The sequence below is a fragment of the Kogia breviceps genome, chromosome 4, assembly GCF_026419965.1.
Source record: "Kogia breviceps isolate mKogBre1 chromosome 4, mKogBre1 haplotype 1, whole genome shotgun sequence".
NCBI lineage: Eukaryota > Metazoa > Chordata > Mammalia > Artiodactyla > Physeteridae > Kogia > Kogia breviceps.
In genome coordinates this window covers 64,644,950-64,670,373 of record NC_081313.1, presented here as the reverse complement: position 1 = coordinate 64,670,373, position 25,424 = coordinate 64,644,950, and the positions used below count along the sequence as shown (strand labels likewise).

Below are 25,424 nucleotides of genomic sequence, written 5' to 3'. Positions count from 1 at the left end.
GTGGCCTCTCCCGTTGCGGAGCACAGGCTCCGGACGCACAGGCTCAGCGGCCATGGCTCACGGGCCCAGCCGCTCCACTGCATGTGGGATCCTCCCGGACCGGGGCACGAACCCGCGTCCCCCGCATCGGCAGGCGGACTCTCAACCACTGCGCCACCAGGGAAGCCCAAAATCTTTTTTTATTATGAAAAATTAATGATGTTGATTTCTTTCAAAGTATGCCTTATTAGTCTCATATATCTTTGTTTCTAATCATACCTATTAATGATACAGTTAAACTTAAGTTTTAATCCTCTGAAAACATTAATTACTATGTAAATTGGCATTCTAGGATAAAAGGGTTCAGAGGTCAGATGGGTTTATGGAATGGTACATACTATATATCTTTTTAGAGATTCACAATGTACATCATGTCAAAGGCTCTAACAGTTGCTAAGGTAAATAATTATTTTAGTCCAGAATTTCTTTGGAGGCCAGTGATAGAATAAAGTGACATGGTTGTCTGTTGCCTTAGTACTTTTGTATTTTGCTGGGCTTGTTTTGATATTACTAAAATAAAAGGCCTTATGAGATTAACCTAGTCAAAAAGTTCTTTTTCATTTGAGACATCTTTAGTGGAATTATTTAGCATAGTGTTTGACACATAGATGCTTAATAAAGAAAGGAATTGTTCAGATTGATCAAGAATGGACAATGAAATAAAGACTTTAGAATTAGATTAGCCTCTTTTAGTGTTTAGTATTTCTGTAGAGTCCTCCTTCCTTGATTGCTCTAGGAAATACTTTCCTGCATTATCCCTCTGGCTTTTTTCTGGCTTCAGAGTTGGGGTTGGGAGGTGGAGGGTGTAGAGACTCAGGAGCTGGGAGACCCAGGACACAAGCCTTAGGAATCCTGGATTCCTGAACCGAGACACCCGGGCACTGTAATAGAGCTTCATTTAGGGCTGATTTTTCCTTCCATTTATAATCTGTGCCCTTACAGGGCCGCAGCTGAAGTTGCTGCTGGATTGGAAATAAACAGGCCAGTTGAATTTACCACCATATTATTCTTTTGTTTACTTTAGAAATCTTGAAGTCTTCCACAACTTGGAGGGTTACATTTCTGGCTCTTTAAGTCCTACTTGAAGGAAAAGGAACTACAGTTACTTTCATAATGTGGTTAAGTTTATCTATTTATCAATATATTCGAAGTGTTTGCCACAATAATAATAGTTACTGTTTTAACCATAATATGCTAGGCCTTGTGCTAGGCTTTTTACATAGCTGATCTGTAATTGTTATAACCACCCCAAGTGGTAATTTACTGGCTAGTTCAACTTTGCAGGGAAGGTAGGGTCTCAGAGAGATCTGTATTTGTTTTGTTGTAGTTCTTCTCAAAAAAGTCTGTAATTCATTTTTTAAAACTTGTTTTTAAAGCCTTTAGTTAGGATTCAGTGTATTAGAGAGTAACAGTAGGGTAAAAACCCACTTATTTCTCTTCTTTGAAAAAACTCACCCTTATTTTTACTCATATACATATTTTCATTTTTTACTCACCCATTGGATTAATCATGTTTTTGGCTTGCTCTTTTGTATCTTGCTTAGAAATAATCCAGTGGAACAGAAAGATGCTTGCTGAGACCAAGGAATTAATCTGCTTCCTTCATTTCTACTTTTCCCCCACTGCTTTTCATTGCTGTGAGTTAGGCATAGACAGGGCTGTGGCACTTGTTACAGAGATCAGGATTTTTGAGGGAGTGTAAAGGCTGTGATGGATGGTAGGATAATCATTTTAACTCCCTGTTCTGCTGCCATCTTGGGCAAAACTAGTGGCACCAGAGAGATGCCTGGAAGTTCTTAATGAATTTTTCAATGGATTTTTTTTCATGATGTGGGAATTGAAGAATGCCTATCCAGAGTAGATGCATTGAGCATTCAGTAACCACGGACCAACACTCCGCCTTACATTACACTTAGCAATTATTTATTTAGACTGTTGCAGTATTTTTCCTGTTTTGATCTTGAATCTTTCTCAGTCTCAGATTAACACTTCACAATGTGTGTTGAATAAGGACTTTGAAACTAACAAAATGTTATATTGGTTTAGTTAGTTAAACTAATGGATGCCAATGTCATTCAGAGTACATGTTAAATCAGAATTCTTTTGCCAAGTCCTAGAAGCTTAAATTATGTGCCAGTGCTTTTGCTTTATTATTGCTTAAACTTATTCCTGGCAGACTAAAATTGTAAAGGTTTGTGGGACTCTACTCTCAACCATTGGCTATTTCATTTTTTTTTTTTTTACAACTTGTGCTATGGAGTTTGGTGTTTATTATTTTATCAGAAATTGGCAAAAGCATGCACAGTTTAAATAAATGCCTTTTCTCTTTCTACTTCTCTTGTTATCCATCAACCCTTCCTTATTGCTGAAAATGAGTTATTTGTTCAAAATAGGATAACTTTTGGTGTTCACTCTTACCTTTTTATTTTGAGCTAATTTGTGACCTTAAAAAAAAAACTAGCATAAATTAAGAAATGTGGAAATAGGTGGAACATCCAGACAAAAAGTATTTATTAAATACCTGTAGTGTAGATAGCATTACATAGTACATTAGGCCACCCATTTTACTGTTTACATATAAAGTGGGATAATTAAGCTTAATATACTAAAAACTCTTAAAATTAATTTTGACTATAATCTTATTTTTATGGTTGGTATTTTATATTTAAAATCTTTTACTTTCTGTATATTTTCTTTGTAGTTCATTCATATTCTATGTTAGTCATAGTCTGAGTATTTTAAGTAGTCACATAACTTTCTCAATATCCTTTTTAACCTTTGAGGATTTACAGTGTCTTAAAGAATTTTACTATAAAAATTAATTAGGATATAAAATACTGTGTAAAGAACTTATTTTTCAAAAGGATATATAGATGAGATTTTTGATAAATAATTTTACTTGAGGGGCAAATAATTATGGTTATATTTTTATAATTTCAGTATTTGTTCATTTGATACATTTAATCATCTTAATGTATCATTTGGGTATATGAGTAATTATTATTGGATTTAAGGGATTTATACCTACAACAATGTAATATTATAATTCAGTGTTTTACGTAGCCTATTTTGAGAACTTTATTTCTTTTTTAAGGAATTTTAGTGGTCTCCAGAACAACAGACAGCAGAAATGGAACCTCAGATCCTGCTTCACTTTATTCTTCAAAATCTTCTATTAAGTAGTTCAACAAACAATAAGATTAAAAATATTAAAGCTAGTAATCATAGTTGTTAACTATTATATTTCCCTTTTTGTGCTTTACTTCCTGAAACAATTGCTTCATTTCAAATTACATAAATCTAATTAAAATAGAAGATCAGGCAAGTGATATTAATGAAGCATTCTATGTAAATAAACACCAGTTTGTAAATTCCAGCAGAAGCTGTCATCGACTGTTGTAATAAAAACCTACCTAAGAGTATAACTATTTTAGTGAATGAAAGAAGAAGTTGAAACAAAACCAACCAATCTGGATAATTCGGTCTGAAAGAGTTTTCTACTGTAGCTAGTCTTCTTTCCCCTGCTTCTCAGATTTATACAGAAAAATGTTCTCAGTCCTCCATTTAATTTTTCAGGCTGGTTAAAATTGAAAGCATTTATAATGTTATCTTGAAGTGTTACCGGTGAAAGATGACTTAACGTCTCATCTTTCAGCTGGACAGACCTAATTTTTGACAGCCTGTCCTGGATAGGTAAGATTTTGGCCATGAATAAGTTAAGATTATTTAAAAAGGAATCACCACTTAGTCTCGGGTAACCTGAAGGATAAAGAAAACTCCTTTCTTCTCGATCTCTGAAATGCCCTGTACTCTTCCTTAACTAATCATGGATACAAGTTCATCATGGAAGAGGACTCTTGGGGATGTTGGGCCTCTACCTGTCCCCAGCCTCCACCCACCTTCTTTTTCCAGATACTTGTTGAGTGATTAAAGTGTGTCAAATGCTGGGTACAGGATAAAATGCTGAACAAGACACTCAAGGCTCCTGCTCTTCAGCAGCTTACAGTTTTATCTCCCCATACTTTTTATTTCTTAGTACGGGAAAAGATGAAAGAATAACTCTACATGCTGTTCCTAGTGTTTAGGTAGATTGTCTTTCAAAAGATGGTTTATAAATTGGCTTGTTTGATACAGGGAACATATCACCAAAGAAAATATTATAAATTGTAATTATGTTTCCAGATGGTACCCATAATATAGCTGAATTCCAGAACTAACGATATTCTGGTTTCCCGTTGTCTTTGGGGAATTTCAACTGTAAATTTAAAATTTAGAGACTCTATTTAGCTTTACAACAATTTCAATAACTGAAGAATGTTCCTTCCCCCCCCCCACTACCCCAATTTCCATATGCCTTAAACAACAGGGAGTATTTCCAATTTTTTCCCCACCCATTGGCAGTGAGAGATTTCTTCACCAACTGTGGTAGTGATGGTGGCAAGAGGAGAATGAGTGTCCTTGCAGCTGTGACAGGAAGGAGTTACGGGCTTTGGGCACTTAGGGGGATGGGTGAAGTAGTCATACAGGTGGACTGATCTATGAAAGATCATTCAGGAGATGGAGAACCTTTTGCACCTAGAAAAGGAAGAACGGGAGTTGAGGGTAGATGGAGTAGTATTGGGATGGGGTCAAGATGGCATTAAAGGAGTGGGGTAGCATAAGTTGGATGTGGTAGAACAGGAAACTGGAGAGGAATGTTTAACAGTAGCTGCACAAAAGGGAACTGGAATCTTGGCATTCAGCCTGCCCAGGGGCTTGAATTTTTCAGATGCGGCAAATTTACGGGATTGACATTTGCAAGTCAGGTTCTGCCTGTACATTGTTTCTTTTTATTGATGCTTCCTTTTAATCTATAATATCATTAGGAAATATTTAAATGTTCACATATCACATGGATTAAAAATGTTACTTTTATGCATTTGAAAGTCTTAAAATTTCCTTTATGTTACATAATCTTCATGATCTTTTCAAAGATAAATGTTAATATCATTTAGCATAAACTAAAAACAGTGTAAAATAAAATCCATTAAAAGGAGTAAGCACTATTAAAATAAGTCAAACCTCATTTAGTCAAAGTAAAGGGAGAAGTTTCTAGCAATAATAATCTGGTTAGCTTACATTAACCATCTGTTTTTGCATGTTGTCTACTTTTTACATTAAAGCTGTCAGCATATTAATCATAGTTTAAAAAGTTGTTGGTCTGATAATTCAAACATTCTTGCCATATCAGACTGGTTTCGATGCTTGTTCCGTCTCTTCAAACTGTGTTTTTGTCCTTTTGTATGCCTTGTAACTTTTTGTTGAAAGGTGGACATGATGTTCTGGGTAAAAGGAACTGCAGTAAGGAGGCCTTTAGTAATACAGTGGAAAGATGGGGCCGTATATTCCATAGTCCTAGGATTAGGTCTCAGTCTTTTGGTGAGCTTGTGTTTCTGGACTGTGAACTTTGCCAGTTCTTCTCAGTTTGTGTGTGTGTGTGTTTTTTTTTTTTTTTTTAAACTTTCTATGGGGGAGAGGATGCCTAGAGGAGGCTGGAGTTGTGTATGTCACTTACTCCAAGTAGGTTAGGCTCTGATGAAACCCCAGCAGTTTAGGCTCTAAACTGGTTTCTCCTGAGAGCAGGCCTTTTTAAGAATAGAATGCTCTAGCATATTTCAGAATGGTTGCTTCCTCCCACCCCCTGCTAGAAGCATGAGGAGATTTTTCTCTGAATTTCACTGTGAGAACCAGGTTGGGCTCCTGGAGATAAAACTCACGACGATATGGAGGCCCTCCATGACTGGTTGCCCATTTTTTTTTTTTTTTTTTAAATCTCTCAGACTTGTACATGCTGAGTCTCTAGCACTTTGTCAATTACAGCATAGGTTTTCCTACCTAGGCACTGGTTTCTGGGTAGGTTCCTTTTGAGGGGTTTCCTTTCTGTTTGGTTGTATTTTTCTATATCTGCCTGTGTGTCTCTCCAGTTTTGGGGGCAGTAGTTTGCTCTGTGACCTCACCTCTCTTACAGATCTAAGGTTTGTTGATTTTTCAGTTTGTTCAGCTTTTTACTGTAGAAAGAAGCCATAGCTAAATCTGGGCAGGCTGCATTTGCCATGTTTAGGTATCCAGCCTTTATTGTATAGGTATGCAGGTCCACTGATGACCAAGGAAGCAACTTTAAGAGATCGATGCTTTGTAATGATCTTTTGACCTCACAGTGGAGAGGAGTGAGGATAGGAGAAAGGAAGACCAGTTCAAATACTATTACAGTGATCTGGGAAAGTGACAGTGAGGACATTGCCAGAGAAGATAGATATGAGCCATAGACTATAAGCTCTAGAATACTTAGTGACCGATTGCATATCAGGCAAGAGTAAGGAATTGAGGATTACTCCCAGGGTTTTGGTTTGGATAGCTAAATGAATAAGTGTCATTAACTAAGAGGTAGAACAGAGAGCAATGTGGCATATAAGTTGCTCAGGGGATATTCAGATGGATGTGCTCAGAAAACATTTGAATAAATTGACCTGGAGCTTTTAGCAAATTCTGAGTTGGAGATAGAGGTTTGGTAGTATCAACATTAACTGTTTTCTATTGACTGGCATAGTAGGTCTGAGGAAAACGTGTAAAATTGAGAAGAGGACCATGAAGTAATCTTAGGGAATGCCAACATTTTAGGGGTAGGTGGAGGAAGAAAAGCTTGTAGAAAAAACAAAGCAGAGGTCCTGAACCAAGATGGTGGAGTAGAAGTAAGTACTCTCTCTCTCCCTCTTGTGAGAACACCAGAATCACAACTAGCTGCTGGATAGTCATCGACAGGAGGACACTGGAACTCACTAAAAAGATACCCCACATCCAAAGTCAAAGGAGAAGCCACAATGAGACAGTAGGTGAGGCGCAGTCACAGTAAAATCAACTCCCATAACTGCTGGGTGGGTGACTCACAGACTGGATAACACTTATACTACAGTAGTCCACCCACTGGAGTGAAGGTTCTGAGCCCCACGTCAGGCTTCCCAACCTGGGAGTCTGGCAACGGGAGGAGGAATTCCTAGAGAATCAGACTTTGAAGGCTAGTGGGATTTGATTGCAGGACTTCAACAGGACTGGGGGAAACAGAGACTCCGCCTTTGGAGGGCACACACAAAGTAGTGTGTGCATGGGGACCCAGGGGAAGCAGCAGTGACCCCAGGGGAGACTGAACCAGACCAACCTGCTAGTGTTGGAGGGTCACCTACAGAGGCGGGGGTGGTGGCTGTGGCTCACTGTGGGGACAAGGACACTGGCAGCAGAAGTTCTGGGAAGAACTCCTTGGCGTGAGCCCTCCCAGAGACCGCCATTAGCCCCACCAGTAAGCCCAGGTAGACTCCAGTGTTCGGTTGCCTCAGGCCAAACAACCAACAGGGAGGGAACCCAGCCACACCCATCAGCAGTCAAGCAGATTAAAGTTTTACTGAGCTCTGCCCACCAGAGAAACAGTCAGCTCTACCCACCACCAGTCCCTCCCATCAGGAAACTTGCACAAGCCTCTTAGATAGCCTCATCCACCAGAGGGCAGACAGCAGAAGCAAGAAGAGATACAATCCTGCAGCTTGTGGAACAAAAACCACATTCACAGAAAGATAGACAAGATGAAAAGGCAGAGGGCTATTTACCAGATGAAGGAACAAGATAAAACCCCAGAAAAACAACTAAATGAAGTGGAGATAGGCAAACTTCCAGAAAAAGAATTCAGAATAATGATAGAGAAGATGATTCAGGACCATGGAAAAAGAATGGAGGCAAAGAAATGAAGATGCAAGAAATGTTTAACAAAGGCCTACAAAAATTAAGGAACACACAGAGATGAACAATATGATAACTGAAATGAAAACTACACTAGAAAGAATCAATCGCAGAATAACTGAGGCAGGAGAATGGATAAGTGACCTGGAAGACAGAATGGTGGAATTCACTGCTGAGGAACAGAATAAAGAAAAAAGAATGAAAAGAAATGAAGACAGCTTAAGAGACCTGGGAAAACATTAAATGCATCAACATTCGCATTATAGGGTGCCCAGAAGGAGAAAAGGGAGAGAAAGGGCCCAAGAAAATATTTGAAGAGGTTATAGTCAAAAACTTCCCTAACATGGGAAAGGAAGTAGCCACCCAAGTCCAGAAAGTGCAGGGAATCCCATACAGGATAAACCCAAGGAAAAACATGCTGAGACACATAGTAATCAAATTGGCAAAAATTAAAGACAAAGAAAAATTATTGAAAGCAGCAAGGGAAAAATGACAGATAGCATACAAGGGAAGTCCCATAAGGTTAACAGCTGATTTCTCAGCAGAAACTCTACAAGCCAGAAGGGGGTGGCATGATATACTTAAAGTGATGAAAGGGAAGAACCTACAACCAAGATTACTCTACCCTGCAAGGATCTCATTCAGATTCAATGGACAAATCAAAAGCTTTACAGACAAGCAAAAGCTAAGAGAATTCAGCACCACCAAACCAGCTCTACAACAAATGCTAAAGGAAATTCTCTAATTGGGAAACACAAGAGAAGAAAAGGACCTACTAAAACAAACCCAAAACAATTAAGAAAATGGTCATAGGAACATACATATCTATAATTACCTTAAACGTGAATAGATTAAATGCTCCAACCAAAAGACACAGGCTTCCTGAGTGGATACAAAAACAAGACCCATATATATGCTGTCTACAAGAGACCCAATTCAGACCTAGGGACACATACAGACTGAAAGTGAGGGGATGGAAAAAGATATTCCATGAAAATGGAAATTAAAAGAAAGCTGGAGTAGCAATACTCATATCAGATAAAATAGACTTTAAAATAAAGAATGTTACAAGAGACAAAGAAGGATACTACATAGTGATCAAGGGATCAATCGAAGAAGAAGATATAACAATTATAAATATATATGCACCCAACATAGGAGCACCTCAATACATAAGGCAACTGCTAACAGCTATAAAAGAGGAAATAGACAGTAACACAGTAATAGTGGGGGACTTTAATACCTCACACCAATGGACAGATAATCCATAATGAAAATAAATAAGGAAACACAAGCTTTAAATGACGCAATAGACCAGGTAGACTTAATTGATATTTATAGGACATTCCATCCAAAACCAGCAGATTACACTTTCTTCTCAAGTGCACACGGAACATTCTCCAGGATAGATCACATCTTGGGTCATAAATGAAGGCTCAGTAAATTTAAGAAAATTGAAATCATATCAAGCATCTTTTCTGATCACGATGCTCTGAAATTAGAAATCAAATACAGGGAAAAAAAACATAAAAAACACAAACACATGAAAGCTAAATGATATGTTACTAAATAACCAAGAGATCACTGAAGAAATCAAAGAGGAAATTAAAAAATACCTAGAGAAAAATGACAATGAAAACACGGTGATCCAAAACCTATGCCAAAGCAGTTCTAAGAGGGAAGTTTATAGCTATACAAGCCTACCTCAAGAAACAAGAAAAATCTCAAACAATCTAACCTTACACCTAAAGGAACTAGAGAAAGAAGAACAAACAAAACCCAAAGTTAGCAGAAAGAATGAAATCATAAAGATCAGAGCAGAAATAAATGAAATAGAAACAAAGAAAACAATAGCAAAGATCAATAAAACTAAAAGCTGGTTCTTTGAGAAGATAAACAAAATTGATAAACCATTAGCCAGACTCATCAAGAAAAAGAGGGAGAGGACTCAAATCAATAAAATTAGAAATGAAAAAGGAGAGGTTACAACAGACACTGCAGAAATACAAAGAGACTACTACAAGCAACTGTATGCCAATAAAATGGACAACCTGGAAGAAATAGACAAATTCATAGAAAGGTATAACCTTCCAAGACTGAACCAGGAAGAAATAGGAAATATGAACAGACCAGTCACAAGTAATGAGACTGAAACTGTTTTTAAAAATCTTCCAACAAACAAAATTCCAGGACCAGATGGCTTCACAGGTGAATTCTATCAAACATTTAGAGAAGAGCTAACACCCATCCTTCTCAAACTGTTTCAAAGAATTGCAGAGGAAGGAACACTCCCAAGCTCATTCTATGAGGCCACCATCACGCTGATAGCAAAACCAGACAAAGATACTACAAAAAAAGAAAATTGCAGACCAAGATCACTGATGAATATAGATGCAAAAATCCTCAACAAAATACTAGCAAACAGAATCCAACAATACATTAAAAGGATCATACACCGTGGTCAAGTGGGATTTATCCCAGGGATGCAAGGATTCTTCAATATACGCAAATCAATCAATGTGATATGCCATATTAACAAATTGAAGAATAAAAACCATATGATCTTCTCAGTAGATGCTGAAAAAGCTTTTGAGAAAATTCAACACCCATTTATGATAAAAACTCTCCAGAAAGTGGGCATAGAGGGAACCTACCTCAACATAATAAAGGCCATATACGACAAACCCACAGCAAACATCATTCTCAATGGAGAAAAACTGAAAGCATTTCCTCTAAGATCAGGAACGAGACAAGGCTGTCCACTCTCACCACTATTATTCAACATAGTTGTGGAAGTCCTAGCCATGGCAATCAGAAGAAAAAGAAACAATAGGAATACAAATTGGAAAAGAAGAAGTAAAACTGTCACTGTTTGTAGATGACATGATACTATAAATAGAGAATCCTAAAGATGCCACCAGAAAACTACTAGAGCTAATCAGTGAATTTGGTAAAGTTGCAGGTTACAAAATTAATGCACAGAAATCTCTTGCATTCTTATACACTAATGATGAAAAATCTGAAAGAGAAATTAAGGAAACACTGCCATTTACTACTGAAACAAAAAGAATAAATTACTTAGGAATAAACCTACCTAGGGAGACAAAAGACTTGTATGCAGAAAACTATAAGATACTGATGAAAGAAATTAAAGGTGATATCAACAGATGGAGAGATATACCCTGTTCTTGGATTGGAAGAATCAATATTGTGAAAATGACTCTACTGATTCAATGCAATCCCTATCAAACTACCACTGGCATTTTTTACAGAACTAGAACAAAAAATCTTAAAATTTGTATGGAGACACAAAAGACCCCAAATAGCCAAAGCAGTCTTGTGGGAAAATAATGGAGCTGGAAGATTCAGACTCCCTGACTTCAGACTATACTGCAAATCTACAGTAATCAAGACAGTATGGTTCTGGCACAAAAACAAAATCAATGGAACAAGATAGAAAGCCCAGAGATAAACCCACGCACCTATGGTCAACTAATCTACAACAAAGGAGGCCAGGATATACAATGGAGAAAAGACAGTCTCTTCCATAAGTTGTGCTGGGAAAACTAGACAGCTACATGTAAAAGAATGAAATTAGAGCACTTCCTACCACCATACACAAAAATAAACTCAAAATGGATTAGAGACCTAAATGTAAGACCAGACACATTAAAACTCTTAGAGGAAAACATAGGAAGAACACTTTTTGACATAAATCACAGCAACATCTTTTTTGGTCCACCTCCTAGAGTAATGGAAGTAAAAACAAAAAGAAACAAATGATACCTAATGAAACTTCAAAGCTTTTGCACAGCAAAGGAAACCATAAACAAGACAAAAAGACAACCCTCAGAATGTAAGAAAATACTTGCAAACTAATCAACGGACAAAGGATTAATCTCCAAAATATATCATGCAGCTCAATATTAAAAAAACAAACAACGCAATCCAAAAATGGGCAGAAGACCTAAATAGACATTTCTCCAAAGAAGGCATACAGATGGCCAAGAAGCACATGAAAAGTTGCTCAACATCAATTATTAGAGAAATGCAAATCAAAACTACAATGAGGTATCACCTCACACCAGTCAGAATGGGCATCGTCAGAAAATGTACAAAACAAATTCTGGAGAGGGTGTGGAGAAAAGGGAACCCTCTTGCACTGTTGGTGGGAATGTAAATTGATACAGCCACTATGGAGAATAGTATGGAGGGTCCTTAAATCCCACTACTGGGCATATACCCAGAGAAAACCATAATTCAAAAAGACACATGCACCCCAATTTTCATTGCAGCACTGTTTACAATAGCCAGGTCATGGAAGCAACCAAAATGCCCTTCGACTGATGAATGGATAAAGAAGACGTGGTACATATATACAGTGGAATATCACTCAGCCATTAAAAGGAATGAAATTGGGTCATTTGTTGATACGTGGATGGATCTAGAGACTGTCATACAGAGTGAAGTTAAGTCAGAAAGAGAAAAACAAAAGTCGTATATTAACGCATATATGTGGAACCTAGAAAAATTGTACAGATGAATCGGTTTGCATGCCAGAAATTGAGACACAGATGTAGAGAACAAACGTATGGACACCAATGGGGGAAAGCCATGGAGGGGGTGGGTGTGGGTGTGTGATGAATTGGGCGATTGGGATTGACATGTATACACTGATGTGTATAAATTGATGACTAGTAAGAACCTGCTGTATATATATATATGAAAAAGAACCAAAACAGCCAAGACAATTTTGAAGAGGAAGAAGAAGATGTGGTAGTGGTAAGGTGTGGAGACTTATTTATGCAATAACAAGACTTTAAAAATGAAACTAAAGACCTAAATGTAAGGCCAGACTCTATCAAACTCTTAGAGGAAAACATAGGCAGAACACTCTATGACATAAATCACAGCAAGATTCTTTTTGACCCACCTCCTAGAGAAATGGAAATAAAAACCAAAATAAACAAATGGGACCTAATGAAACTTAAAAGCTTTTGCACAGCAAAGGATACCATTAACAAGACCAAAAGACAACCCTCAGAATGGGAGAAAATATTTGCAAATGAAGCAACTGACAAAGGATTAATATCCAAAATTTATAAGCAACTCATGCAGCTCAATAACAAAAAAACAAACAACTCAATCCAAAAATGGGCAGAAGACCTGAATAGACATTTCTCCAAAGAAGATATACAGATTGCCAACAAACACATGAAAGAATGTTCAACATCATTAATCATTAGAAGATATACAGATTGCCAACAAACACATGAAAGAATGTTCAACATCATTAATCATTAGAGAAATGCACATCAAAACTACAATGAGATGTCATCTCACACCAGTCAGAATGGCCATCATGAAAAAATCTACAAACAATAAATGCTGGAGAGGGTGTGGAGAAAAGGGAACCCTCTTGCACTGTTGGTGGGAATGTAAATTGATACAGCCACTATGGAGAACAGTATGGAGGTTCCTTAAAAAACTACAAATAGAACTACCATACGACCCAGCAATCCCACTCCTGGGCATATACCCTGAGAAAACCATAATTCAAAAAGAGTCATGTACCAAAATGTTCATTGCAGCTCTATTTACGATAGCCAGGACATGGAAGCAACCTAAGTGTCCATCAACAGATGAATGGATAAAGAAGATGTGGCACATATATACAATGAAATATTACTCAGCCATAAAAAGAAATGAAACTGAGTTATTTGTAATGAGGTGGATAGACCTGGAGTCTGTCATACAGAGTGAAGTAAGTCAGAAGGAGAAAAATACCATATGCTAACACATATATATGGAATCTAAGAAAAAAAATGTCATGAAGAGATTAGTGGTAGGACGGGAATAAAACACAGATCTACTAGAGCATGGACTTGAGGATATGGGGAGGGGGAAGGGTAAGCTGTGACGAAGTGAGAGAGTGGCATGGACATATATACACTACCAAATGTAAATTATATAGCTAGTGGGAAGCTGCCGCATAGCACAGGGACATCACCTCTGTGCTTTGTGACCACCTAGAGGGGTGAGATAGGGAGGGTGGGAGGGAGGATGACACAAGAGGGAAGAGATATGGGAACATATGTATATGTATAACTGATTGACTTTGTTGTAAAGCAGAAACTAACACACCATTGTAAAACAGTTATACTCCAATAAAGATGTTAAAAAAAATGAAGCTAGTGTAATATTGGCATGGGAGTGGGCAAGTACTGTATGTCAATGTAACAGTTAAGAGTGCTTAAGAAATGACCCACATATAATGAGAACTTGGCATTATTATAAATTGGCATTATATTGATTAATCAATATATTGTGCTAGATAATTTTGTATGGAAAAAGTCAACTTAATTCTATATCTAGGACTCTTCTTGGAGTTTCAGACTCATACTCAAACAATGTATCCCAAACTGAACTGATTGTAACTTGTCGAACTATTCCTTTTGTACTCTGTGTATCACTAGCAAAGAAATTTGAGAGACAGTATTTATTCTTCTGCCTCCTAAATTTATTTTGCACATCCAAGCAATAAAATATTTTGTAGAGTTAAAAAAAAAAAAGAAAAAGAAAAGCAATGTTTTAAGATATGGAGGAGAATGAGTAAAGAGTGATTTGAGGTCTTAAGTCTGAGGGAGTTATCACCAGAGTCGAATACACTAAAGGAGTAAACTAAGACAAGGATTGTATGGTGACCACTTTTGACAGTGCAAGAGTGGTTCAGGTAGCATTGTGTGGAAGTCATATTATGGGAAGACTGGAGAGTAAGCCTGACTAAGCAGCACATATGCTAGTTAGGAGTTGATTAGGTTGCACATAATTGGAAACCCTGAATAATATTAAAAGTTATTTCCTCTTAAATGAAAGAAATCTGAAGGTTGAGAATCCAGGGCTGAAATGGCAGTACCATGAAGTTGTCAGGAATCTATACCCCTTCTACCTTTTTATTCTAGTGTTTTAGTCAGCTTGGGCTGCTATAGTAAAGTACCATATTCAGAGTGGCTTATGAAAAACAGAAATTTATTTTTCACAGTTCTGGAGGATGGAAGTCCAAGATGAGAGTGCCAGCACGGTGTGTTTCTAGGGAGGATGCTCTTCCAGGTTGTAGACTGCTGACTTCTTATTGTGTCCTTACATGGTGGAAAGAAAGCTAGCTAGCTCTCTGGTCTCTTCCTGTCAGGGCACTAATGCCATTATGAAGACTGTACCCTCATGACCTAATTACCTCCTAAAGGCCCCACCTCTAAATACCATCACACTGGGATTAGGGTTTTAACAAATCAATTTTGGGGGAACACAAACATTCAGTCCATTGCATCTGGCATTCCTAGACTGGTTTCATTCTCATGGTCCAAGATGGAGGCTGAGACATCACACCAACCTTTACAGGCTGAATGCGGGATAAGGGAATATGGAATAATACCCCTTAGTGTAAGTCTTCCAACTTAAATCTCTATCTCCTTGGCCAAACTTCAGGCAAGTGAACACAACCAGCTTCAAGGGAAATAGGGGAACATTATCTTTTAGCTGAGGAGGAATATGTCCAGCTAATAATTTTGTTTTTCACTACTCAGAGGAGAGACCTACCAGGCAACTTAGAGTCTCTACTGTAGAAGAGATTAAAATTGTGTGTGTGTGTGTGTGTGTGTGTGTGTGTGTGTGTGTGTAATTGAGGGGGGAGAATAGGAGCTTATTAAAGCTCTGTAAATTCAGTTAATCTGCTGTTTTAGAGCTTCCATGGTATTTCTCTTGGACATTACTGTGGTTCATCATAAGGAAACTGTTAAAAATAGAGGAATAGATTGTGCACCTGACAGTGCTGATCTGCAAACTATTCTGCTTTTAAACACGTTTAATTTTGCAGATATTTAGGGAAGTCGATTAAGGAAGGCAGACCTTTGCTAAAATATTTTACTTACGTTCTATAAATTATATTTTGGCATGCCAAGGAAACACTGAAATGGCATAGTAATCTGATTTAGTACCATGAACCTATTATAACACATTTTCTATTTAACTGGCTTTGTAATTGTCAATATTAGTGTAATTTATCCCTTTCAACTGTTTTGGAATAAAAAGTATGGTTTCTAATTATAGGGTAGATTAGGTTAAAAAGCTTAAACTAATATAGGATGTAGCAATTCTCTGCTAACATCAGGGAGAATTTAGAAAGAGTAAATGTGTTTAGAAATTGCTTATTCTTTTAGACAGAGTTTTATTGTGATATGCCTCTTTCCATTTACTGATTGGAACTCTGGTTTTTTTTTTTTTGCGGTACTCAGGCCTCTCACTGTTGTGGCCTCTCCCATTGCAGAGTACAGGGTCCGGACGCGCAGGCTCAGCGGCCATGGACAGGCCTAGCCGCTCCGTGGCACGTGGGATCCTCCAGAACCGGGGCACAAACCCATGTCTCCTGCATTGGCAGGCGGACTCTCAACCACTGCGCCACCAGGGAAGCCCCTGGAACTCTGCTTTTTACCCATCAAACCAACTTATATGGAGTCAGTTGACTAATCTTTCACTGGTGTGGTCAGGTTTTTCCCATAGGTATAGATAGCATGCTTTTATCTTCCATTTTTGGTTTGGAAACCTTGGAACATTGGTCCACGTGATCTATAGGAACCACACAGACTTATATCATGGAGAAACAGTTTATCTTCTTAATGTTTGAGTGGAGGAGCAGGGTGGTGGGAGTGGTGGTTGTACTAACAGTTGCCTTATGTTGACTTTGACAGGTAAGCTTGCCACTTCTCCATCTTTCACTTGGTCACAGAGTGATATTTCCTGGGAATATAATTTCTTCATGGAAGATATTAAATCATGTTGTTTTGCAGTATTTTTCGAGATAAAGCAGACTAAGCTTTGAGTCATATATCCTAATCTCAACTCTTTTACCAAATAGTTCTGTTGATCTGGAAGTCACTCAATTGCTCTGGGCCATATTTTAGTAATAATAGGATTATATAATCTTGTATTTGAGAGATATTTTAAAGTTCATCTGATCCAAACTTCTGTTCAATGAATAAAGCCCCTGCAGTATCCCCAGTTTCAACCTGTACTGTTCCTTTACTCTTTCAGAGATTGGACACTCACATTTCCCAACCCCAAAATGGTTCTTTTCTCAGCCTATAAGATTTTTGGATAGCTCTAATGGTTACAAAAAGGGTCTTTGAGGTGTTGAGTTACAATTTGCCTTCTTAGCACTTTAACCCATTGGTTTTAGTTCCACCCTCTTTAGCCATGTAAAATAAGACCAATCCCTGTAATAGCTGACAACCTAATAAGTGTTTGAGCCTTTACTTTCTGCAGGTTATGCATCACTGATACTTCCAACCATTGCTCACAACTTGTCTTTTTTCCCACCCCTCATCTTTCTAGGACTTATTATCTCTCCTTTTTTAGTTCTATGTTAATGCATTTAAGGTAAAATTAGCTCTTGGCAGGGTGGTCTAATATAATATTAATTCATATTAAACTTGCAGTCAGCTAAAACCTGTCTTTTTATATGGGCTATTGTTATATTTGTCTATCCTATACAAGATTTTTGATTCAAGAACATGATTGTACATTTATTTTTGTCAAGTTAATCTTATTAGATTTAGTGCAGTGATTCAGAGTGCCTGTTCTTTTGGGATACTGATTCAGGAATCTAAATATATTAGTTATCTCTTTTTATTTTCAAATTTGATGATTATGCTGTGATGGTTTATCTAAAATCAAGGAGTTTGATTATTTGTATCGGGACTTAGGAAGTCAAGATCTCTTAGGTCACTCTTTTCATTGATTTAGGCATGCATGGATGCCAAATGCTTCTGAGTGCAATTGACTGGAAATTGAGTATCTGGAGATTAATTTAGTAGAGGTTCATGTTGTATTTAATCCTGTTTTCTCCTCTTGTCTGTTTTTCTCTTTTATCTATTGATTATTTTAACTTCTTATGTAGAGATACACTGTAAACATTTATTTTTAGATACAAATATAACTGAAGAATCAGAATAACTTTATCTAAATTTATAGATATATAGATCCCACTTTCTGATATTAAAAAAATGTGGGTTTTTACTTATGTTTTGGGGTACAGAATAAATTTCTGTATTCTAAAGCTTTACATGGTAACCTAAATTTTAATTAGGAAATGCCATAGGGAATGCCTTCTAGATGAACATTTTTCTCAATTACAAATGTACATAAACAGGCTTATTTTTAAAAAATCTGAAAAAATAAAAGAGAACTATATGGAGAAATTCTTAATAAAATAACATTGCTATAAACTGTTACTAAATAATTAATTGTTTCCTTTCATATGTAAATGTATTTTATAAGCTATAAAATAGTATACATATAAGTTCCTATTATTCTATCATATTCTATATAATAGAGTAAAATATTTCTATTGCATAGTGATACTAGAAGTCTGTCTCAATAATGGAATATTTTGTGAAACATTTTATTACTTTCAGGTACATAGAGAATTTTATTTTGGCCACAGTGTTGTATATAATTTAGATAATTCTTTCATGCTATTATCCTTTCCTTAAACATCGTCCTTTCTTCCTGCTTATCCCATTTCCCTTAATACCTAGCTTAAGTACAATTTCCTCTGTCAGTTAAAGCCGTTTTGTCAAGTCTCTTACAGTGGTCTCTTCCTGTTCTGAATTCTTGATGTTTTGTTGCCTGTACACCAATCATATGCCACTTTGTGTTACTGTTCGTATTTTTAATTATATTTTTCTTCCTATTAACAAGTCTGAAAATTACTTGAGGGCAAAATTTGTGTCTTCTTTTTTTTTTTTTGGTCTAAGACCTAGAATAATGGTAGGAGCTTACTAACTGTTGATGGTGATGAGCATTAAGTGTTTATTTGTAAAGTTTCTCAGGATGCTTGAAAGTAGTTTTTCTTTCTAACATTAGATATTTAGAATTATCTTTATGCTGCTAATTTGTTAAACTCTTTGTCAGTGTAAAGTATTCTTTGACCGTATTGCCCCAAATTCTGCCTTAGTGGGTCCTAAATTAATGATGTTTCATTGGTTCTCAGTACCTTACACAAACTAGATGCTTAAGAGTTGTCTAATAAAGAGATAAATAAATGGCCTGAAAGAGCAAATGCTGTAAATGTCTAAATATTTCGAACTAATGCTAGGAAATGGATTAAGCCCTAGACAAAATCCCTGTGGTTCTAATTATTTTATATGGAGCTTTTAAAAAATAGCTTCAAATAGGGATTAAAAATATACATTTATACACTCTGAAAATCAGAGAGAAGAATTATCCTGTGTCTTTCCTGAGTTGGGTTTTTCCTTCAAACACCTGCCCACTTCCTTCTGTGGTATTAAGAGTTCCGGGACCTGTGTCTATGGGTGTATTCTTCTGAAGCATTTCTTCCCTGTTCTGCATGTGCCCTAAGGAGTACAGATCAGAGACATTGCTGGAATTTGTTATGAGAAAAACTCTTTCAGAATTCCTCTAGGGAAAGTGGAAAATGAATTACAAGCACTAGCCTCAATGAATGGTGCATATTAATATGGATACTTTAAACATGGCAATAATGAAGTAGGTCCAACTAAAGGCATCACCAAATATGTTATAGCTAGATGATCATACAGATTTGGCTGGGGTTAAGGAAGTTAGAACAAGGTGAAACATTTAAAAAGAAGGTGCAAGACGTAGTAGGGAATGTAAAGTGAGTGCTAAAGGAAAGCAGATATAAAGCAGAATAGATCTAAATGCCAAAATAGCATGTGCAAAGATTAGAAAAGAGAATTAACAGGAAGAATTAAGAAAAATAAGAATGTCAGATCAAGTTCTTCTCGTTTCTATTCATGGACTCCTTAGAAGTCCCCATCACATGGAAACCTGAGAGTAGAGAAGTAAGCTATAGTGACTTCAGTCCTCATCAGGGAGCCTCAGACTTTTAGTGAGGAGACTATAATGTTCATGAAGCAGCGAATAGAAGGATATTGGAGGATTTACAGTTCCCTAAACTTGTGGGGGATACAGGTTACTAAAACCCGGTCAGAATGAAATGTTCACGTCTGTGATCCCAAGTTTGAAGAGCCTTAGAAAGGAAGGTAGATCCTGAACTGCTGATCTTAGACTTGGTTCTGTGGCGTGAGTCGCAACCACCTGGCATGTGACCTGCTGGGCACCAGAGAAATGATGACTTATGGTGAGGAGGTGCTGCCTATACATAGCTTCTGCTATGTGCACTCTTTAAAAGACAGAAATAAGGAGAGAGAGGTTTTTTTAAAATTTATATTTTATTTTACATTGGAGTGTAGTTGATTTACAATGTTGTGTTAGTTTCAGGTATACAGCAAAGTGATTCAGTTAAACATATACATATATACATTGTTTTTCACATTCTTTTCCTATATAGGCTATTACAGAGTACTGAGCAGAGTTCCCTGTGCTCTACAGTAGGTCCTTGTTGATTATCTATTTTGTATATAGTAGTGTGTATATGTTAATACCAAACTCCTAATTTATTCCTCCCTACCACGTTTCCCCTTTTGGTAACCATAAGTTTGCTTTCAAAGTCTGTGAGTCTGTTTCTGTTTTGTAAATAAGTAGAAGAGAGAGATTTTAAATGATGCAATTTATTTTCAGTTCTACAATAAACTTCTGCATGAGGTGAAAAAGAAAAAAAAATCGTAAAGCCTGGAAGAAATTCTGAGTAAGTTATTTTCAGTGCTTAGTAGCAAGAGGAAAAACATTAGACTGCTTTTAAATGTTTTCCACTCATCTTAATTTCTTGGGATATGTAATTTATATTATTTATAAGTAAGATATTTTCTTGGTTATTAACTTCTTATTAGAGTTAACTGTTCATTTTACTTGAGGAAAATGTTACACATAGATAATAATTTAAAATTAGCTTGGGGAAGGAGATATGAACTGATGACTAAGTTTTAAAATAATTTTTTCTTGATTATAGAAATTTGCAAAACACAGAACGGTAGAGAGAGGGAAGTAAGAAGCCCCATTACCCATTGTAAATGCTTTGGAAAATACTTATTTTAAAAAGAGCAGTTTTAGGTTCATAGCAAAATTGAGCAGAAGGTACGGAGATTTCCCATATTCCCCTTTTCCCCCAGTGGCCATGTCATTCACCAACCTGAAAGTTACTTTAATATCTCTGACTTGATACTTGGTATCACTTTTTAAATAATATTTATCTTTACTTAAAGCTACTTCCTAGCCAAATTAATCTGGCTACACTGCATGTTGTTAAAAGCTTATTTGGGTTGTTAAAATTAGACACTATGGTTAGAGTAAAGTCTACTTTTACTTTAGGACTAGTTTAGTCCTGCCTCCGAAGTGTGGCCCGTGGGTCTCTACCGAATGCTGTTGGTGTTCATTGTGAGTAGTGTTCTTGAAGTTTCTCCCGTGAGTAGTTAGCAGTTTCCCAGCCCTCTGTGAGCAACAGTTCTTTGCCTGGCTTGGTGGAGTTCCACCCTATACATGAGCAAAGGGATTTCTATGCAGATTGTTCGAGTTTTGCTGTGTAGCCCCCTCCTGTCTGATACTCTGCCCACAAATTCCAGCTGCCTCAGTCCTCCCCAGTTTAATCCCTTGATCTCTTCAACTTGAGACCACTGTGCTGTATTTGGATTTGTTCCCTCCTTGCACTTTGTTCTGGAATGTGCCTTCAGGCAGAAAACTAGGGTTATGATAGGACTCAAATCTTGTATGTTCCTCTTTTCTCAAGTTTTACAGGCCTGCACTGCCTGTTGTCCAGTATCTAAAACCAGTTGTTTCATATATCCAGTTTTCTGGTTGTCTGCAGCAAGAGGGCAAGTTCAGTCCCATTTACTCCTCCATGGCATAAGTGGAAGTCTGGTGTCTGGTGTTAATTTTGATGTTAATACATTGAAATTGAGTATGGGATGACTCCCAAGGTTAGTTAGCAAGTGTTAGGAAGCTACTAGTATTCTGGGTGGGTATAAAAGAAAATCTACTCTCTGTAAGGATGACACAAACAGAACTATGTATATCAGACAATATATATCAAGATTCCATGGGCAGGTGGGAGCATGGGTATAATGTATAATCTTCAAGCTGGATTGAAATGGACTAAGTGCTATTATCAAGTATACCCAGTACTGTATTTCCAATGTATATAACTTAGCTCTAAGAGTGGATGGAGTACTTCCCTGGTGGTGCAGTGGTTAAGAATACGCCTGCCAATGCAGGGGACACGGGTTCGACCCCTGGTCTGGGAAGATCCCACATGCCCTGGAGCAACTAAGTCCATGCGCCTAGAGCCTGTGCTCTGCAGCAAGTGAAGCCACTGCAATGAGAAGCCCGTGCACCACAACGAAGAGTAGCCCCCGCTCGCGGCAACTAGAGAAAGCCCACGACCAGCAACGCAGCCAAAATTAAATACATATAGATAAATAAATTTATGAAAAAAAAATAAAATGGGAGATTATAGCAAGAACAATTATTTTTTTAAATGTATGGAAATTTTTACTAAATTTTACAAATAACCATATTTCTATAAACTCTTGATTAGTTTTAAATTAATTCTTATTTTTATATCTTAGCCTTTTTATTTTCTCTATTGATAGTCATTTAAATCATGAATTTGCCTGTCTGCACAAGGCAAGTGTTTTTATTTCTAAGCACACCAAATCATTTAATTCCAAATCCATACTCCCAAGCATTACTTGTCTATCATTTATGACATCAGTGACACATCGGCAGTGTAATATTTTTTATGCCCAGCTACCCATTTAATAATTGTTAAATCTTTCACTCCTTTCCCTGTCAGTCTTAACTGATGCAATTATCTCTGCACCAGAACATTTAATTCTGTTTAGTATCTTCAATATCTTTATGTATATCAGGTATCTATTCTCTAAAACTGATATTGAGAGTATAAAAAATAGACTAAGTGAAGTTGAAACAAAGGCTGGATATTAATATTATTGGGTGGTTGCATAGATACAGTTTTTGACATGCTAAATCTGTTTTTTAGCTTCACTGTTAATGATGAAGAACTTTAAAAAGACAATGTTAGAAACAGATTTCTAATTTTTCACACCTCCTTAGCACCAGGTTGTAAGCTCTGTTGAAAATTTGATCAGGCTGATCTAGTTTCATTGCTAAACTACTTACAATCTCATGAGCAGTCTCAGTGGCTGCCAAATGCTCCTTGCTACTTGTTAGCTAGCTGCTATCCAGCTAACTCTTGGCATTTTATCACTTAGGAGACACATGTGGATACTGATACGTGTCATTAGTCAACAATGGAATTATACAATGGATCAGGAATAAGAGAGTTCTTTTTTCTAAATCCAACATGACTTTTTAAAAACTTTTTATTTTATATTGGAGTATAGTAGATTAACAATGTTGTGTTAGTTTCAGGTGTACAACAAAGTGACTCAGTTATTCATACACATGTCTCTTCTTTGTCAAATTGTTTTCCTGATTAGGTTGTTACATAATATTGAGCAGAGTTTCCTGTGCTATACAGTAGGTCCTTGTTGGTTATCCATTTTAAATATAGCAGTGTGTAGGAATCTAGATCCCACATGACTTTTTACTGTCCATTAGGAAAACTTAATCTGTTCTATTCTCTATGTCTGCGGCTTCTCGAGTTAATGACATTGTGATTAAAGGACAAAAGATGGGGAGTGGATTTTGGATGTAGCATTTTGCAGCACATACTACTCACCAGTGCTAAATGTAACAGCTAGACCATTCTTTATAAAATAGCCCTCTTCTAGCCCTCTACAATCTTTTTATTGTTTATTCCCTTTAAGGATATAGGCGAGAGAGAGGTTATTGTCTTTTGAGGATTTTTTTTATTAAAAACAACAACAGATATCTACCACCCACAACTAAATGGATTAATTTATTTCTTTAAAAAAATTACCCTTTGTATATAGAAATAGGAATCAGTGTGAAGGAATTGTTTTAGTAACATTCATGTTGTTAAACGATAGTATTTTATTGAGAGGCTGAACCTTAAGGATACTACGAGGAGGTCAATGCTAAAGTAGGTACCTAAGGAGATTCCTTACACTTCCCCTTTGAATGCCTTGACTAGAGGTAACCAAAGGATTCTGTAAGTGCCTTATGCCTGGTTTAAGAGAGTCATTCCTTCATTAAAAAATATTTATTGGGTACTCACTAGTTTAGGTGCTGGAGATAGAGAGATAAACAAGACAAAATGTGTTATAGTAGTTTAATTTCAAGAGAAATTAGGAACAGCTGTTTTTTGAAGTTAATTCTCCTACTGTGTCTTCCCTCTACCTTTGCACATGTAGTGAACCAACCAAAAGAATTTTAAAACTACAGGTGGGGATTCGTTAATTTGAAGCCTTTATGTTTGAATCTTTTTTTTCCCTTTTTCCTCTAAATGTAAAAAGATGACGAAATCAGTTTTCATCACTGAAGTTTGGGATGGATGTATGTTTTCTCATATTAAATGGCTACTTTCTCTTGCTTTTCAGTTTCAACACTGCATCTTTTTGGAATATTAAAAGAATGGCATGCCACAGACAGGTTATTTAATAGGTAAATGTGTGAAAAGTAGATATAGGATATCATGGCCAGGCTGACAGACATAGCTGTTTATTGGTAGTTGGACTTCTCATTGTATGAGTACTTACCTAATGATGTTTATACATAGTTCATAACTCTGCCTCATAGGAATATATTGTGAGGCATGATTAAATGTTATCCACAAGTGGCACACATTCCTGAAAAGTTTTATGAACACTAAATTGTGTTATTATAACTAGCATGTATAATATAAAGAAAACTTTTAATGAATCCTGTTCACAAGATTAAAAAAATTCTTTCTATGATTTAAACAGTCATATCCATTTTAACTGTTCTATAAATCAGATTAAACACATTAGGTCATTTTTATTGACTGACTTTTGTGAAATAATGATTTGTTTTATATAGATGTATTATACACACATGCATAGATATTGACATATGTACATATACGTGTATGTAGAGAGTTAGGAATTAGCTCTGAACTATAGGTAGTATTCACCTTTTATTTATGTGTAGCTTGGAGAACTTTTTTGCAAATTAACAATACTGTCTTTAAAACCTTTTTTATATGTTATCCATAGTTCCTTATTTTCTGCCGTTTCCTTCAGAGCAAGAGATTTAATCTCAAATTAGATAGCTAGATTATAGAGTGAAGTAAATTCTTTACCCTCTTTCCAGACTGTGAAGTCCTTATTTACAAGTGTAGTTGAGAATTTGCTGCAATTAGACTCCAAATGACATTATGTGTTGTAGATGTGCTGTTAAATACTTAACTGTCTTAGTACTGTTAGATGATACCTCTTGGCAAGCATGTAACAGATTTTGTTCATGAGAATGGTAAAAATTTGTTTCTTTGTTAGATTTTGTAATTTTCACAAGGTAAATTTGAAATAATTTTATTTGGTGGTATGGTTATGACATTTTCTCACATTTTAAAGTTCAAGAATTAAGCAGAGGAAAGTCTCTTAGGTGCTTGTTGAATGAATATATCTAAATTCTGAGTTATATTTTCAAACATGAAATTAATGCAAAATGTTTTACTATAAATCCAGCCATTTTTCATTTTATTTATATTTTGATTGTTCTACATG

At 36.5% G+C, this 25,424-nt stretch overlaps 1 protein-coding gene across 10 annotated transcripts in view; it reads left to right on the top strand.

Annotated features, from left to right (window-relative positions):
- The window catches only part of SSBP2 (single stranded DNA binding protein 2), a 309,851-nt gene that overhangs the window by 46,214 nt on the left and 238,213 nt on the right, over positions 1-25,424 (top strand). For 2 of the 10 annotated variants that reach the window (XM_067031249.1, XM_067031248.1), the window contains exon 2: positions 20,422-20,488. The exons of the other annotated variants lie outside the window; for them this stretch is intronic. The gene's annotated coding sequence lies outside the window, so the exon portion shown is untranslated. The remainder of the gene's footprint in view (positions 1-20,421; positions 20,489-25,424) is intronic. 10 annotated transcript variants of the gene reach the window in all.